Source organism: Anolis carolinensis, chromosome 3 (genome assembly GCF_035594765.1).
Source record: "Anolis carolinensis isolate JA03-04 chromosome 3, rAnoCar3.1.pri, whole genome shotgun sequence".
Lineage (NCBI taxonomy): Eukaryota > Metazoa > Chordata > Lepidosauria > Squamata > Dactyloidae > Anolis > Anolis carolinensis.
In genome coordinates this window covers 224,994,665-225,010,903 of record NC_085843.1, presented here as the reverse complement: position 1 = coordinate 225,010,903, position 16,239 = coordinate 224,994,665, and the positions used below count along the sequence as shown (strand labels likewise).

General features: G+C 41.8%; 1 protein-coding gene and 1 long non-coding RNA gene across 3 annotated transcripts in view; one reads left to right on the top strand and one right to left on the bottom strand.

The window, feature by feature from the left end:
• Positions 1-5,440: 5,440 nt before the first annotated feature.
• Positions 5,441-14,295, bottom strand: LOC134297771 (uncharacterized). The gene is made up of 3 exons (XR_010004640.1): positions 14,232-14,295; positions 10,617-10,737; positions 5,441-6,536 (listed from the first exon to the last, which is right to left on the bottom strand). It is a non-coding gene; the product is annotated as an uncharacterized LOC134297771 (long non-coding RNA).
• Positions 14,296-14,350: 55 nt separating this feature from the next.
• Positions 14,351-16,239, top strand: part of shoc2 (SHOC2 leucine rich repeat scaffold protein) — a 67,714-nt gene continuing 65,825 nt past the window's right edge. Inside the window, exon 1 of one of the 2 annotated variants that reach the window (XM_062976264.1) lies at positions 14,351-14,495. The gene's annotated coding sequence lies outside the window, so the exon portion shown is untranslated. Of the gene's footprint in view, positions 14,496-14,532; positions 14,597-16,239 lie in introns of those variants that run through there. The other variant, XM_062976265.1, reaches the window with a different exon arrangement.

The window sequence follows — 16,239 nt, the reverse complement described above, 5'->3', positions numbered from 1 at the left end:
CAGGTTTCGCTGGGCCCTTCCACACAGCCCTATATCCCAGAATATCAAGGCAGAAAATCCCACATTTTCTGCTTTGAACAGGAATATATGGCAGTGTGGACTCAGATAAACCAGTTCAAAGCAGATATTGTGGGATTTTCTGCCTTGATATTCTGGGATATAGGGCTGTGTGGAAAGGCCCTCAGAGCGATGGGTTCAAATTACAGGAAATGAGAACTGTTCAGCAGTGGAACACTCTGCCTCAGAGTCTGGTGGAAACTCCTTTTTTGGAGGCTTTTAAACAGATGGTGGATGGCCATCTGTCAGGGGTGCTTTCATTGTGCTTTTCCTGCATGGCAGGGGGTTGGACTGGATGGCCCATGTGGTTTCTTCCAACTCTATAGTTAGTCCTGCTTTAACTCTCAGGTTACCAGAAACTACATTTATTTGCCATCAACCAATCCTCATGGGTGCTGGTTAACTCAGACTACAGGTTCTTTTTGGGGTTTTTTGCAAGTTTGGCACAGAGGAAGGTTGTGTGCTTTGCACATACTGTTGATTTTACTATACTTTTTGAATGTTGGTTGTACAGTCCTTAGCTTTGTGAGCCACAGTCCTCTTGAAACACATAGTAAAAATGTTTCTGCGTGTTCTGTACCCTGCACTGCTGGGATTGATTTGATTTCTTTTTGAAAGAAGGGTTGCTGCAGATTTAAAGAGAGTACAAACAGTCCTGCTAACACATAAACTGCCCTACTGAAGATCCCAGAGAGAGGCATTTTGCCATGCCGGAGGGACATTCCAGAGTTCAGATCTAATATCTTTATCTTTCTCTGCCTTGGGCTCAAAAGTTACTTTGTTTGATCCTTTGTGTATACCTGTGTTGCATCATTCTTGGCTAAGAGAAGGAGGGGGAGACTGACATGGCTCCGTTCAGGACCAGGGTCATGGAGGTATATCTTTCTCCAACAAAGGTGTGGGTAGACTTGGCTGGGCAGGTTTCACAGGTAAGAAGCTTTTAGTATTCCTTTCTAACCTCATTAACCTCTTTCTGTGCAAGTTCCTAAACATCTTATCACAAATTGTTGTTTCTTTGGAAGTCTACAGTTGATCAAAGAAGGAAACAAGTTCATCTGCTTGAGAGAGAAAAAAAAACTATTTTAGTGGCTGCTTTTAGTGAGCCAAGTTGGAATCAAATTCATTTTATAGACCACAGTAACACTTCCAGCATTTGCTGAACTGGTCTCTAATCCATGAAAACTCATGTCACAATAAATCTATTGGGTCTTAAAAGTGGCAGAAGATTCTTTATTGCATTTTCCTCGACACACCCAAAATGTTGGCTAAGGGTGTATCTAAATTGCTGAATTAATGCAGTTTGATGCCACTTCAAATATTACTGTTCACTGCAATTGAATTATGGGAATTGTAATTTCACAATGTCTTTAGTCTTCTCTGCCAATGAATACTGGTATCTCATCAAACTACAACTCTTTTGATTCCATAACATTGAGCCATGGCGGTTAAAGTGATATCAAACTACATTAATTCTACTATGCAAATGCACCCTTGGATTCCATACATTTACAGTGTTCCCTCATTACTTCGCAGTTCACTTTTCGCGGATTTGCTGTTTTGTGGTTTTTCAATAAACTCTAAAACACTATTATAAATTAAAAAATTACCATTTACAGCTCGAAGAAGGAGAAGAAAAAGGGAGAGAAAAGGAGCCCAAGCGGCAACGGGAGGAGGAGGCAATTTATCAACACACAATTGGTTGATAAAGACTTAAAATAGTGTATAACTACTAAATAATGTATAAATATTAAATAAATATAGCATCCATACTTCACGGATTTTCACTTATTGCGGGTGGTCCTGGAACCTAACCCCTGCGATAAGTGCGGGAACACTGTATTTTGTTGTCTATTTTGCTCCTTTTGAGGAGCAGGTTTGCCATTGAATTAAGTTAACATGAATCAAACTTGAAAATTAGGTGTCTTTTTCCTAATTGGACTAACTTGGGTTCACGTGAACTAAAGATGGAATGAATATACTCCACAGAAATGCATTATGACAATGGTTCTAAGTCACATATAGCATGTTCTTGTGCTCATTTGCTTTATAGTCTAACATTGCAGTGGACTACACACTTCCTTGCAGGGAAGACTCTAGAAAACAAAAGCTTGTGCTTTTGAATTGATATATAGGACTGTGCTGTTGCTGCTGCTGTCTATATAATGAGACCATGGGTATGTCTGCACTGTGGAATGAATGCAGTTTGACATCACTTGAACTGTCATGGCTCAATGGTCTAGAATCCTAGAGGCTGTAGTTTGATGAGCCCTCTTCTTTCTATCCTTTGTAGATCTAGTAAGATCTTTCAAATTGTTTTATAAATGTCCAAAATCAACATCAGATCAGCGGTTCGAATCACAAGAGTGGGTGAGCTCCCTCTGTCAGCTCCAGCTCCCCATCCGGGGACATGAGAGAAGCTTCTCACAAGGATGGTAAAACATCAAACATCTGGCGTCCCCTGGGCAACGTCCTTGCAGACGGCCAATTCTCTCACACCAGAACTGACTAGCAGTTTCTCAAGTCACTCCTGACACACACAAAAAATCAACAAAGTAACTGCAGAGAAAAATAGTTTTATTTCCAGTCTTCTGTTGTTTTATCATTTATGACTTTGATTATAACTTGGCCCATCATCCAACTTCATCAGCAGCGGGGAGAGAAGGAGATGAGGATTTAAGAAGTTTATCATGAGTAATGTGTTCTTTAGTTAGTACTTTGCCATTTTTTCCTATAGAACAATTGTTCTGCAGTTCTTACTAAATTAAGTTATATGGTCCTTAATCACCACAGTGCCTCAAGGGATTTTAATGCTTAAGAAGGGAATATCTGAATGTCTCGTATTTCACAGTACACGTATAATGAATAAAATAATTGAATTGCTGCCTTTTAATAGCACTTCATGTTTTCTGAGGGCTGTGAAAGCTATCTCATGTCCAAACTGGCTGCCACCTGCGTTCTTGTTTTGTTTGTTACTATTAGGATATTAAGTCAAAGAAAATGAATTTTTACTAAAAATGTTTGCCTGGAAATGACAAATGCCAGCACTCTAGGCGAAGGGTGAGGCTAAGCTTTGTTTCCTGTCTTTGTGCAGTTCATGCCGAATAAGTTTTAAGTTGGGTGTCACAAGAAAAATTAAACATGCCGTGCCAACACCCATTTCTTGTGAGGTTGAAAAATCCTCTGGTCATATGTTGCTGTGGCTATACTGGTACAGACTTTCTGAAACTTCCTTTTCGCACAGAGAAAACAATGTTTTGATTATACAACAGGAGATCGTATCTTCCTAGGATGCCCATGAGCACTCATTCATTGGAATTTTCCCAGCAACTAAAAACATAAAAATAAAGTTTGGGCTTATTCTTAGGTTGACAATTTATTTTGTCTAGAATCTACATGCTGTGAAAGCATATAGCAGTGGTTCTCAACCATCCTAATGCCGTGACCCCTTAATACAGTTCCTCATGTTGTGGTGACCCCCAACCATTTTTTCACGTTGCTACTTCATAACTGTAATTTTGCTACTGTTATGAATCATAATGTAAATATCTGATATGCAGGATGTATTTTCATTCACTGGACCAATGTTGGCATAAATACCCAATACACCCAAATTTGAATACTGGGGGGGGGGGGGGGGTTGGGGGGATGATTTTGTCACTTGGGAGTTGTAGTTGCTGGGATTTATAGTTCACCTACAATCAAAGAGCATTCTGAACTCCACCAACAATGAAGTTGAATCAAACTTGGCACACACAACTCCCATGACCAGCAGAAAATACTGGAAGGGATTGATGGGCATTGATTTTGAGTTCTGGAGTTGTAGTTCACTTACATCCAGAGAGCACTGATGGATCAAACAATGATGGATCTGGACCAAACCTGGGACAAATCCTCTATATGCCCAAATGTGAACACTGGTGGAGTTTGGTGAAAATAGACCTTGACATTCGGGACTTGAAGTTGCTGGGATTTATAGTTCACCTACAAGGAGCCCCTTGAACCCCACTGATAGAATTGGGCCAAACTTCCCACACATAAACCTCATGACCAACAGAAAATACTGGAGGGATTTGGGAGGAACTGACAAGTGATTTAGGGAAGGTGTCGTTCACTTACCTCCAAAGAGCATTGTGAACCCAAACAACTATGGATCTGGACCAAATTTCACACAAATACCTGTTACAGTGTTCCCTCACTACTTCGTGGCTCACTTTTTGCGGATTCGCTGTTTTGCGGTTTTTCAATAAGCTCTAAAATACTATTAAATTTCATAAAAATTATAATTTGCAGACTAAGGAAGGGAGGAAGGGAGAGAAAAGGAGCCCAAGCGGCAACGGGAGGAGAAGGAGGCGATTTATCAACACATGATTGGTTGATAAAAACTTAAAATAGTGTATAACTACTAAAATAATGTATAAATATTAAAATAAATATAGCGTCCCTACTTTGTGGATTTTCACTTATTGCGGGTGGCCCTGGAACCTAACCCCAGCGATAAGTGAGGGAACACTGTACACCAAAATTTGAATACTGGTGGGCTTGGGGGAGGGGGGTTGATTTTGTCCTTTGGAAGTTGTAGTTGTTGGAATTTATAGTTCACCTATACTCAAAGAGCATTCTGAACTCCACCAACGATTGAATTGAACCAAACTTGGCACATAGAACTCCCATGACCAACTCAAAATACTGGAAGGGTTTGGTGGGCATTGACCCTGAGTTTTGGAGTTGTAGTTCAACTACATCCAGCCTTCTCTGCCAAAGGGATTCCTAAGATCATCAGAAATATGTGTTTTCTGATGGTCTTTGGCAATCTCTCTTACACCCCCTCCCCTCGCGATCCCTCCCAGGGGTCCTGACCCCCAGGTTGAGAAATGCTGGCATATAGGCTTGCTTCCCACATAGATGTGGTGTCTCTACTGACTGTACTCACCCAGCAGAAATTAATGCACAATGAATGTGCAAGGAACATATGTGGCCTAAAAACAGCAGATCAATAGCTGAACATGTTGTGTGATGTAGCAGTTTTAAAAAGCAATGTGATTCTAGGCTGTCAATAGGAGTATATTATTGAGGGAAATCATGGTGCCCCTCTATTCTGCTTTGGTCAGACCTCAGCTGTTATTCTGTGTCCAATATTGGGCACCACAATTCAAAAGGGATATTGACAATCTGGAACATGTCCAGAGAAAAGCAACCAAAATGATCAAAAGGTTTGGAAGCCAAGCCCTATGAGGAGTGCCTTAGGGAGCTGGGTATGTTTACCTTGGAGAAAAGAAGGCTGAGCGGGGACATGATAACCATATTTAAATATTTGAAAGGATGTCATGTTGATGAGCTTGTTTTCTGCTGCTCTGGAGACTAAGACACAGAGCAATGGATTCAAATTTCAGGAAAAGAAATGCCACCTGAAGGAATATCTTTTCCTGGAAGAACTCCCCAGCACAAAGAGCTGTGCGACAGTGGAATATGTTGCCTTGGAGCATGGTGGGGTCTCCTTCTCCGGAGGTTTTAAAGCAGAGACTGGCCATCTGTCGGGGATGCTTTGACTGTGTGTTCATGTATGGCAGGGGGCTGGATTGGATAATTTTTGTGGTCTTTTCCAACTCTGTGATTCTATGAATCAGAGCCTCTTTCTCTGATATCAGTTTGAGCCAATGATGTTCTTCCTTCCTCATCTGCCATACTGGCAATGAGGGAAAATGAGACTGGAGGAGTGACATACATCTTCCATACCCTAATATGCATTGTAGTTTGGAAAACTAATTCAGATGGACATCTCGTTTATTAGTCTTTGCCAATTTACAACTACCACAATTTCAGGTTCTAGCTGGTGCTGATGAAGGTTGTAGTCCAAACATCTGGAAAATACCAGGTTGGCTGCAACAGATGTTTGAGAAAGCAATTCAGTAAATTCTGATTATGTGAGAATTAAATCCGAAAAAAGTCTGCCATTCCCTTGTTCATTCCAAAGTGTACTCTCACATTAAACCTGTCTATATGCAAAACTGTTATTCTTTGAGAAAAATAGTAATTGGTAACTGTGAAGTGAAGGCTGATTACGATCACTTCTTTCCAAGTGAAATAGACTGGATTCTAAAACATTTCTTACTTGGAGAAATGGGGTGTCCATATCCTCAGATATAAAGTGCAAAGAGACAAACTGAAAAAAAACGTTCATATGTTGATTAGGAATCTGATTTTAGGCAGAAACAAAGTACCCCTGATATAAGTAAGTGTTAGTGACAAGGTGTGCGTGTCAGATTAATAGAATTAGGCATTTTAAATATCAAACTTGGAGAGGCATTTTCTTTCTTTCTCTCTAAATATGAAGGCTTCAGCCATCTGTAGCATGGCGTAAATTATGGAGGCACATGGAAAGTATTCACTGTAAGGGCATTGAGCAGAGCAGGACTTGAGCAATTTTATCAGTTCACAGATCTTTTTCTTCTTCAGATCCGTTGCAGCTGCATACTTCCTTCCTATGACAAATTAAAGTTCTGTTAACTTCCATGGCTTTTAACGTGTACAAAGTACACCAGTTTAGCAATCTCATGCCGATTTCCATATTTGCTTCATTTGGTTCCTGCAGCAGCAATTATGGTTTGGATAATTCACTGAAAATTTGCCAAAGCACAGAACTCCATGTGTTTGCAAAAATTCCCTACTTAGTACATAGGCATCCATTGTGTTCAGTTTTTCTAACCTTAAAACCCATTCCTAATTTTGTTTTACACAATGGCATTATTCTTCTACAAACATACAAATCATGTGAAGAACCATGAGCTTTTGTAGATACATTTGACCAAGTATTCCAGGGTATCTGGTTAAAGGTGACAAAGGACCATCAGTAGTGTCTATTTAATGCAGTTTCAAACTGGTATTGAAGAAAGCAGTGCCTCGTTGTGCAGATAAATAAATAAGAAATCCTGGAACCAGTTTGAGGCCCAGATGGTGATTACACAAATGACAGAGCACAGGTGTGAATTAAGGGTTTTCTTTTACATGCTTCTGTGGAAGTTTGTTGTTTGGTCACCACAGTTTGAAACTAACTCTGAACTACATTAAATGGTCAAAACAGATTGGGCCAAAGTCCCAATTAAACTACACAATCCTACATAGTTCCTTCAGATTGCAATGTTACTATGCAGTTGGACAGACATTAGAAATAATTAGTATACCTGTGTCATGTTATATACCAGATATTTAGGAAACTACAGCAAGTTTAGCTCTTGGATACAAGAGGGGCCACACGGCTTACTTCTGGGAGACTTAGGATATGCCATTAATTTTAAGTCTATATGTTCCCAAGAAAGCATTCCTTTCTGCTGTGCTGCTAGTCCAGGTACGTTTGACCAGATTGATACCTATCTACTATTATATCAAACAGCAGCACTAAAATGCTTGGGACTTTTGTGACCTTCCAGATGCTGTTGAACTTCAACCTTCAGCATTCCTCACTAAACTAGCTGTGAGTAAACAGTTCAGTAAACATTTTGAGGATTGCAAGATTCCCACATCTAGTTTGAATGCGATTTACAGAAAGCACTTTTAAAATGCAGTATCCTTCGGTCATGGTCCCTGCATGCCTGTTATCATTGCTGCTACATGAACACTAGATAAAACACTGGAGAACGCCAGCATATTTGTAGGACATGGAATGTATCACTGATAAAGTAGTGCTTTGTTTCTGGAAAAGCCACTCAGTGTGTATGTGTGAAAACTTTGAATTCCTGATAAAAAATGTGTATTTAAGGAGTAGCATTGCTGTGTGAATAATTCATAGAATGAGAATGTTAACTCCTTGGTTGCTGAAAAGATTCCTGTTGCTCAGAATGGATTAAGGAATTGTATTTACACCGCTCAAAAAGCAGCACATTTGTGTCACATTCATAATTTTCAGTAGTGTAAAAATTATCGTGAATGTGGAAACTTCTGCTTTGCTTTTATTGAGCCAACTGAGTAGTATCATGAGTGCAGAATTGCATCAGAAAAACACTCTCCTGTATCAGTACTCATATTCTCCTGTATCAATATCAATCTATACTGAAGACTGAAGAAAAGTAAACCAAATGTAATGGATAATAGGTCCATCTCAAATCCATCCTTTCACAAGTAGCAGCAGGGCCAAATCTCTTCCACACAGTTAACATGGGAATAGCAATTTGTAGTTTCCACAGAGGAAATTGGTTTTGCTTCAGCCCTAGTCAGCTTATGTCTTCAACTACAATGATCACCCACTTCTGACTTGATCTACATAACTCTTTTAATCTGTCCATGATTCTCCAAGTCCTCCATTTCTCCACTTTGAAGTCCTTGCATCCTCTCTCTGCTGCTTTCCACTCTGTTCCCGCCCAACTCATTGAATATATTCACACTGACCACTTAATGCAATTTGAAAGTAGCTTGACAGCTACTTATGCATGCCACAAACATCCACACCAATACACATGAAGAGCTTTAAAACAGGATAAACAAAGTTGGGGATACTCCAAAACGGAGTTTGTAATGCACATCAGTGCATCTAAATCAGTGTTTCTCAACCTGCGGCCTGTGGACCACCAGTGGTCAGCAAGAAGTGAAACATGGTCCACGACTCACAGTTACTACTACAGATAATAACATAGCCCAACCAAATATTTTTTTCCTGGTGTCTTTGTTTTTAGGCCTGTTTCTGGGGTTATTTGTGGTGCTGATTCAGAAATTTTCATTTGATAGACCACATCAGCTCCAGATGCCCCCAGATGGCGTAGTGGACTAAGTGACTTGAAGGTTGGGTTGCTGACCTGAAAGCTGCCAGGTTCGAATCCCACCTGGGGAGAGTGTGGATGAGCTCCCTCTATCAGCTCCAGCTCCATGCGGGGACATGAGAGAAGCCTCCCACAAGGATGGTAAAAACATCAAAACATCCAGGCGTCCCCTGGGCAACGTCCTTGCAGACGGCCAATTCTCTCACTCCAGAAGCAACTCCGGTTGCTCCTGACACAAAAAAAATTAAAAAAATAAAAGCTCCAGACGATTGAATATGGTTTCCTGTAGGCAACCAGATGACAACTACTGGATGACAAATGTTCTGTATCAGAAACTAGAGCTGATGTGGTCTATCCAATGCAATTTTCTGAATCAGCACCACAAATAACCAAACCGAATCTAAAGTTGACCAAAAACTGATTCGTAACCCTTTTGGTACTAATGTTGAAGAACGGTCTCCAGTCAAAGTGGTCCCTGGTAAAAAAAAAAGTTGGGAACCACTGGTTTAAATGTAAACCACATCGCATGGTGAAACTGGTTAAGGGACGGGCACCCCGGCCATCTGCACATGCTCATTTCAGTGGGAGGATGTGAAAATGATCCCAATACTGTGGGTCCTGGCACCAGTTTGCGGCCAGCTTATCCAGTGCACATAAGCATCATCCAGGCCTTGAACCGGTTCGAGGGCTTCACATATAATCTGCATAGTGAAATTGCTTCCTTCTTTGCCAATTTCAGGGCAGATGTGTCTATTGTTGCTTGAGTACTGGAACATGTGGCAAAAATATGAAACCACACTTAAAAAGCACATGTCCTATTCCTTCACCATTTAGTGAAAGGACACCCTTGCAATTCTAAACATATCTAAATTGTACATAGTTACACCACAAATGAAGTGAACCCTTATTACTTCACAATTGGATGAGACTTAACGATGCTTCTACATTGTAAAATTAATGTAGTTTCACCCCACTTGAGCTGCTATGGCTCAACACTATGGAATCCTAGGATCTGTAGTCTTTCAAGGCCGTTAGCCTTCTTTGTCAAAGCGTGCTGCCATCTCACCAAACTACAACTGTCCAGATTCCAATAGCATTGAACCATGGTAGTTAAAAGTGGGGTCAATATGCATTATTTCTGTAGTGTAGAGGCACCCTTATTTTGAGGTACAGTATGTGTACAGTACTGCAACCCCCTCCACTTAATTGGCAACCATGTATATTTGTAAATTAGTGCAGAAGAGGAAGAATATTTATAATGACAAGAAAGGCTTCTTCCACACAGCTGAATAAAATCCCACATTATCTGCCTTGAATTGGAATATATGGACCAATATATGTGGACTCAGATAACCCAGTTCAAAGTAGATATTATGGATTTTCTGCCTTGGTAGTCTGGGTTAAATGGCTGTGTGGAAGGTCCCAAATATTTTTGGGAAGCAGATCTATTACATAATCATGGCAAGAACATAACTCTGATTTTATCTATCTCAGTAGGTAGAAAAATGTCCTGATTCTCTTGTATAAGCATTGTTGATACATCATGAATTGATTTGTGTAGTACAACAAACATTTATGGAGGGAAACATAAAACTGTTTACTCGGCAGTAAAATAACAACTTCATGGTAGTATTGTCTAAGACATGTTGGTTTATTGCATAATCTGTCCTCTTTTATATTGTGTCTAAATGCCTATTTATTTGAGAGGAGCGGATGTACACTTCATTTATTGTACCAAACATTCACTGACTTCTACAAAACCAGGTGTTCAGTTGGTGAATTATGTACAAAATGTACAGTTTTCATACTCACCATCTGCATGATAGATTTTTGCAACCAATACAGCAAATGTTATCCTTTTTATTTCGTTTGCCAAATGGCCTCTCCAGTTCGCTTCTCAATCTTACTTGACTACTTACTTGCTTACTTATTCCTGTATAATTGTTTTAAAAAAACAATGGGAAAGAATAATGGGCGATATATTAAAGAGACACATTTTAAAATATTAAATCATTCATACATATTCTTTTCTTAATGAAAAAAGGAATCAGTGATTTTGCTCAAGTGGATTTCTAACGGATCAATGTGCCCACTTTTCAAAGATTTTAGGGAAATGTTGAGCCCTTCTTTTTGTTTTCTCGTCTTCATTGAGGAAGTCTTCAATTTTATATCCCTTGTAAATGAAATGGGACCTAACTTAAAAAGATAGTATTTAGGGTACACACAGGATCCTGTATTTATGAAAGCCTGACCCCTTGTGGTTCCTGATATGATATTTTTCCTTCCTTGGATGCTGTTCATGGGACATCTATAGACTAAAGATAAAATTAATGCACTTTGACATCACTTTAACTGTAATGGCTCTGTGCTATGGAATCATGGGAGCTGTGGTTTTACAAGGTCTTTAGCCTTCTTAGCCAAAGAGTGCTTGGTGCTTTGCCAAACTATCCACAATTCAATAGCATTGAGCCATGGAAGTTAAAGTGGCCTCAAATTGCAATAATTCTTCAGTGTAGTAGAGCCAGCTAAAGAAAGGCCTCCTATTAAACCCCTATGAAAATGTCACCAATGCTTGTGCCCATCATAAACATCCTGGCAATGAATCTCACATATTAAGAATGGGTTAAACATGCGTAAGAAGGGACCGTGAGCATGCATTAGGATTGATGCTTTCAACTCTAACATCCGGGAGAAGGCTTACCTTCCTGCTTTATCTGGCCCCTAAATAAATATACAAGGGCTCTTCAAAAGGTTTCTGCACTTTTATATTTTTGTTGGGAACAGTTAGTAGTAATGGGTCCTGTCTGTGTCCTGTGACTAGTCTATCTGTCAAGCTGGCTGACCTTGCAGTTTAGTATAAGAGTGTGGTGAAATTTACATTGAGTAATGACCAGAAGCCCTGGTGGCCCAGTGGATTTAACCACTGAGCTGCTGTACTTGCCGACTGACAGGTCGGTGGTTCGAATCCGGGGAGTGGGGTAAGCTCCAGCTATTAGCCCCAGCTTCTGCCAACCTAACAGTTCGAAAACATGCAAATGTGAGATCAATAGGTACTGCTCCGGTGGGAAGGTAACAGCGCTCCATGCAGTCATGCCAGCCACATGACCTTGGAGATATCTATGGATAATGCCGGCTCTTTGGCTTAGAAATTGAGATGAGCACTAACCCCCGGAGTCGGGCATGACTAGACTTAATGTCAGGGGACAGCCTTTACCTAATGACCAGAAATAAATATTTCTGAGATGGTATCTAAGATGCATAAAGGTAGTTCTAGCAAGTATGAGAAAAATGTTGGGACATTTTATAATATGTGATGGTCATGCAAAAAGGCCCAGAAATATAGGTCTTAAATACATTTGTTAGTTAAAGAAACCATTAAGGTCAAATTTATGCCGAAACCAGAGTTCTACTTGTTGGGGATTTTAGATGACCAGCTTGATAGAAAACACGGAAGACTAAGATTATACATTATTATGGTGGCAAGAATTATCTATGCCAAGAGATGGAAAGATCCAGCAAGAGCTGAAATTGATAAGCTGACCCTAAATTATTAGTTCAGGCACACCTCTATGGGGACATCCAGCTCTATGAGGACATGCATTTTGACTTTCCGATTTTGCTCTGTAATAGTAAAGGTAAAGGTTTTCCCCTGACGTTAAGTCCAGTCGTGACCGACTCTGGGGGTTGGTGCTCATCTCCATTTCTAAGACGAAGAGCCGGCGTTGTCCCACTGTTTAGCTGGACTAACTCAATAATAATAATAGTAATAATAATAATAATAATAATAATAATAGACAGTTTCAGAGCCAATCACGATCCAGCGTGGTAGACCTGAATAGCTGTCAAAATACAATAAATATGCCCTGTATTCACAGTTGGGGTGTGTCAGCTCTTTGGAGTGCTTTCTCTGCCGACATCCTCTCTGGCCATTGAGAGTAAACCTTCTGATTTTGTCTCCAATCCGTCTGTGTCTCATTCGGCCCCTGAACCCATAATTTTTTCCAGATGCTGAAATGACACACCTTTCAAATATAATCAACAAAAATTACTGCTTTCTTGATTGGTAATTTTTTGAAATGCTATCATTTTGCAACAAACCTCAACTTTTAGGCTATAAAGATAGAAACCAAGGCTGGATGGCCCTCTGTTGGGAGTGCTTTGATTGTGTAGCAGGTGCATCAGTGGCTAATACTCTTAACTGAAAACCATTTTTTAACACCAAAAAGTTGCTGTGATGTTGGGGAAAAATGCAAAGGAAGGTGACTAGGTAGAAGAGTGATTTCATTTGTTTTTGAAATTCTTAATTGAGTATTAAAACGTGAGGAAACATTTCGAAGAACACTCGTGTATTCTGAGCAAGGCTAAGAAAATCCAACAAATGTTAGGTTCAGTAAAGGACAAAAGGAATCCTCTCACCTCTGCAGGGGTCTATTGTATACTATGCAGCTGTGGACAAGTCTACATAGGGACCACCAAACGCAGCATTGCCCAGACACAAATCAAGGAACATGAAAGGCACTGCAGACTAACTCAACCAGAGGAGTCAACCATAGCAGAGCACATCATGAACTTACCTGGAAACAGCATATTATTTGAGAACACAGAAATGCTGGACCATTCTAACAACTATCATGCCAGACTACACAGAAAAGCCACTGAAACCCACAAGCATGTGGACAATTTCAACAGAAAGGAAATTAACAAAATCTGACTACAAGTATTAAATAATTCTAAAATCAGGACAGTAAGTAAAGAACACCACCTTGAAAACAGGGGAATTCCAGACAAGAAACAATCAGGGCCAGCTGACACCTCCCAACAAAGGATTCCCCCAGGCAGGAAGCAGCCAGGCTTTGAAGCTGCAAGGCTACTCAAATGCTAATCAAGGTGGCCAATTGCAACATTCACACTTGCCTCCAACAGACAAGAGTTCTTTCTCCCACTCTGGACCTTCCACAGATATATAAACCCCACTTGCCTAGTTTCCAACAGACCTCACAACCTCTAAGGATTTTTTTTTCCGTGTCAGGAGCAACTTGAGTTGCTTCTGGAGTGAGAGAATTGGCCGTCTGCAAGGACGTTACCCAGGGGACGCTCGGATGTTTTTACCATCCCTGTGGGAGGCTTCTCTCATGTCCCCGCATGGAGCTGGAGCTGATAGAGGGAGCTCATCCGCGCTCTCCCCGGGTGGGATTCGGACCTGGCAGCCTTCAGGTCATCCTCTGAGGATGCCTGCCATGGATGTGGGCGAAACGTCAGGAGAGAATGCTTCTGGAACATGGCCATACAGCCTGCAAAACCCACAGCAACCCAAGGCTGAGGTTACTGACTTAAAACTGCCATGGCCCAATGCTACGGAGTCCTGGGAGTTGAAGTTTTGCAAGGCATTAATGCTACAATAAGAATGTCCCTATCCAAAGAACACACGCTTTCAGGCCTTCTCTCCTTCCTGGTCTTTCCACCGCGCCTGCCTGTTGCCCGTAGCAACAAAGGAGTCCGCCCCCACGGCGTGCCCGCAGCCAAGATGGCGGCGTCCAGGAGGCGCCGCTCCACCTGCCCTCCCTCCGGCGTCTCTATGGTCACGGCGGAGGCCTTGTGGGCGGCGAGTCCCGTGACGGGTTCCGCGGTGACGGTGGCCGGCAGGAGCGAAAGAGCGAAGGAACAAGCAGGAGGAGGAGGCGATGGCGGACGGTAAGGAAGAAAGGGCTAGTGGGGGAGGGAAGGAGGCGGAGAAAGAGGGAAGGGAAAGGGAGGGAAAGCAGAGGTCGGAGGAGCTGAAGGGAGCCGGAGAGGTAGGGAAGGACCCAGGGAGGCGGGAAAGGGGGTCCTGGAGGGGCGCCATTTCACCTCAAGATCAACATGGAAGGGTGGAGAAAAAGAGGAGGAGATTGGAGGGGTCTGGAGGGGGAAAAGGGGGGCCTAAAAGGGGGGGGGGGCTGGAGAGATGTAGACTAGGCATGGGCCAAGTTGGGCCCTCCAGGTGTTTTGGACTTCAACTCCCACCATTCCTAACAGCCTTAGGCCCCTTCCTTTCCCCCCTCAGCCGCTTAAGCGCCGAAGGACCAAAGCTTGTCCATGCCTGCTCTGGCGTGTCTGGAGAGAATGGGTCCAAAGGAGGGAACTGGATAAAGAGAAATGGGATTCTATTATTTATCTGAGTCGATTTTTACCCGGCTTTTCTCCTGCCCAAAGGCGAAACTCAAAGCGGCCAACAGTACAATAAGAACATAGAAAGCAACCTGCCTCTCTAAAACTGACAGAAACAAATCCTTATTTACAAATATAACATACATATTTAAAACCATTAAATATGGGGTTCTAGAAATATCTGTAGCGGTTCTAGAAGGGGTAAATGGAACAGAGGTAGTAAATGTCTGCCCCATAGATATATAGGTGCAGTGGCGTAGCGGGTTAAACCACTAAGCTGCAGAACTTGCTGACCAGAAGGTCAGTGGTTCAAATCTGTGGGACAAGGTGAGCTCCCGTTGTTAGCCCCATCTTCTACTAATCTAGCAGTTCGAAAACATGCAAATGAGAGTAGATCAATAGATACTGCTTCGGCACTCCATGCAGTCATGCCATCCACATGACCTAGGAGGCGTCTACGGACAACGCCGGCTCTTCGGCTTAGAAATTGAGATGAGCACCATCCCCCAGAGTTGGACCTGACTAGACTTAATGTCAAGGGGATACCTTCACCTTTACATATGTGTTTGTGTGCGTGCGTGCACATATACACCTTTAATCTTTATTCCTTTATCCGATTTGTCATTGATCCACTCCTTTGGGCTTCACACAAATCTACCATTTGTCAAAACATATGATCCTGTGCTATTATTTTCTATTCCTGGCCAAATAGCTTAAATTCAGATAATAGCTGCTTGTCATTCCTTCAGTTCCAGGACTCACTCCCAACTGCTGGAAGACACGATGGAGCTGTGTCTTCCTGGCTGCCCCCTCTTCACTCTGTGGCCTCAGAGTGTACACACACATGCATATATGTATATGTGTGTATATATAGAGGGGGGGGGGGGAGAGAGAAAAGAAGTGTGTGTTTAGAGCAGGCATGAGCAAATTTTGGCCCTTCAGGTGATTTGGACCTCAGTCCCATAATTCCTAACAACCAATAGGCTGTCAAGAATTATGGGACTGAGGTCCAAATCACCTGGAGGGCCGAAATTTGCCCATGCCTGCTTTAGAGGGTGTCTAAAGGGTCTAGAGGGGAACATTTGGGTTCTACAGGTGGAAGTGGGGTTCTAGAGAGTGGAAGTGGGGTCTAAAGGTATAAGATAAGTCTATGGGATGTAGAGGGGGAAATGAGCTGTGTAGAGGGGGGAAAGGAACAGAAATAGGGAATGTTTGATTCCTCCCTCAGAGAGGGATTGCATGGGTGGCTTGGGAAGGGAAATATCAGCTATACAGGACCAAGAAGAAA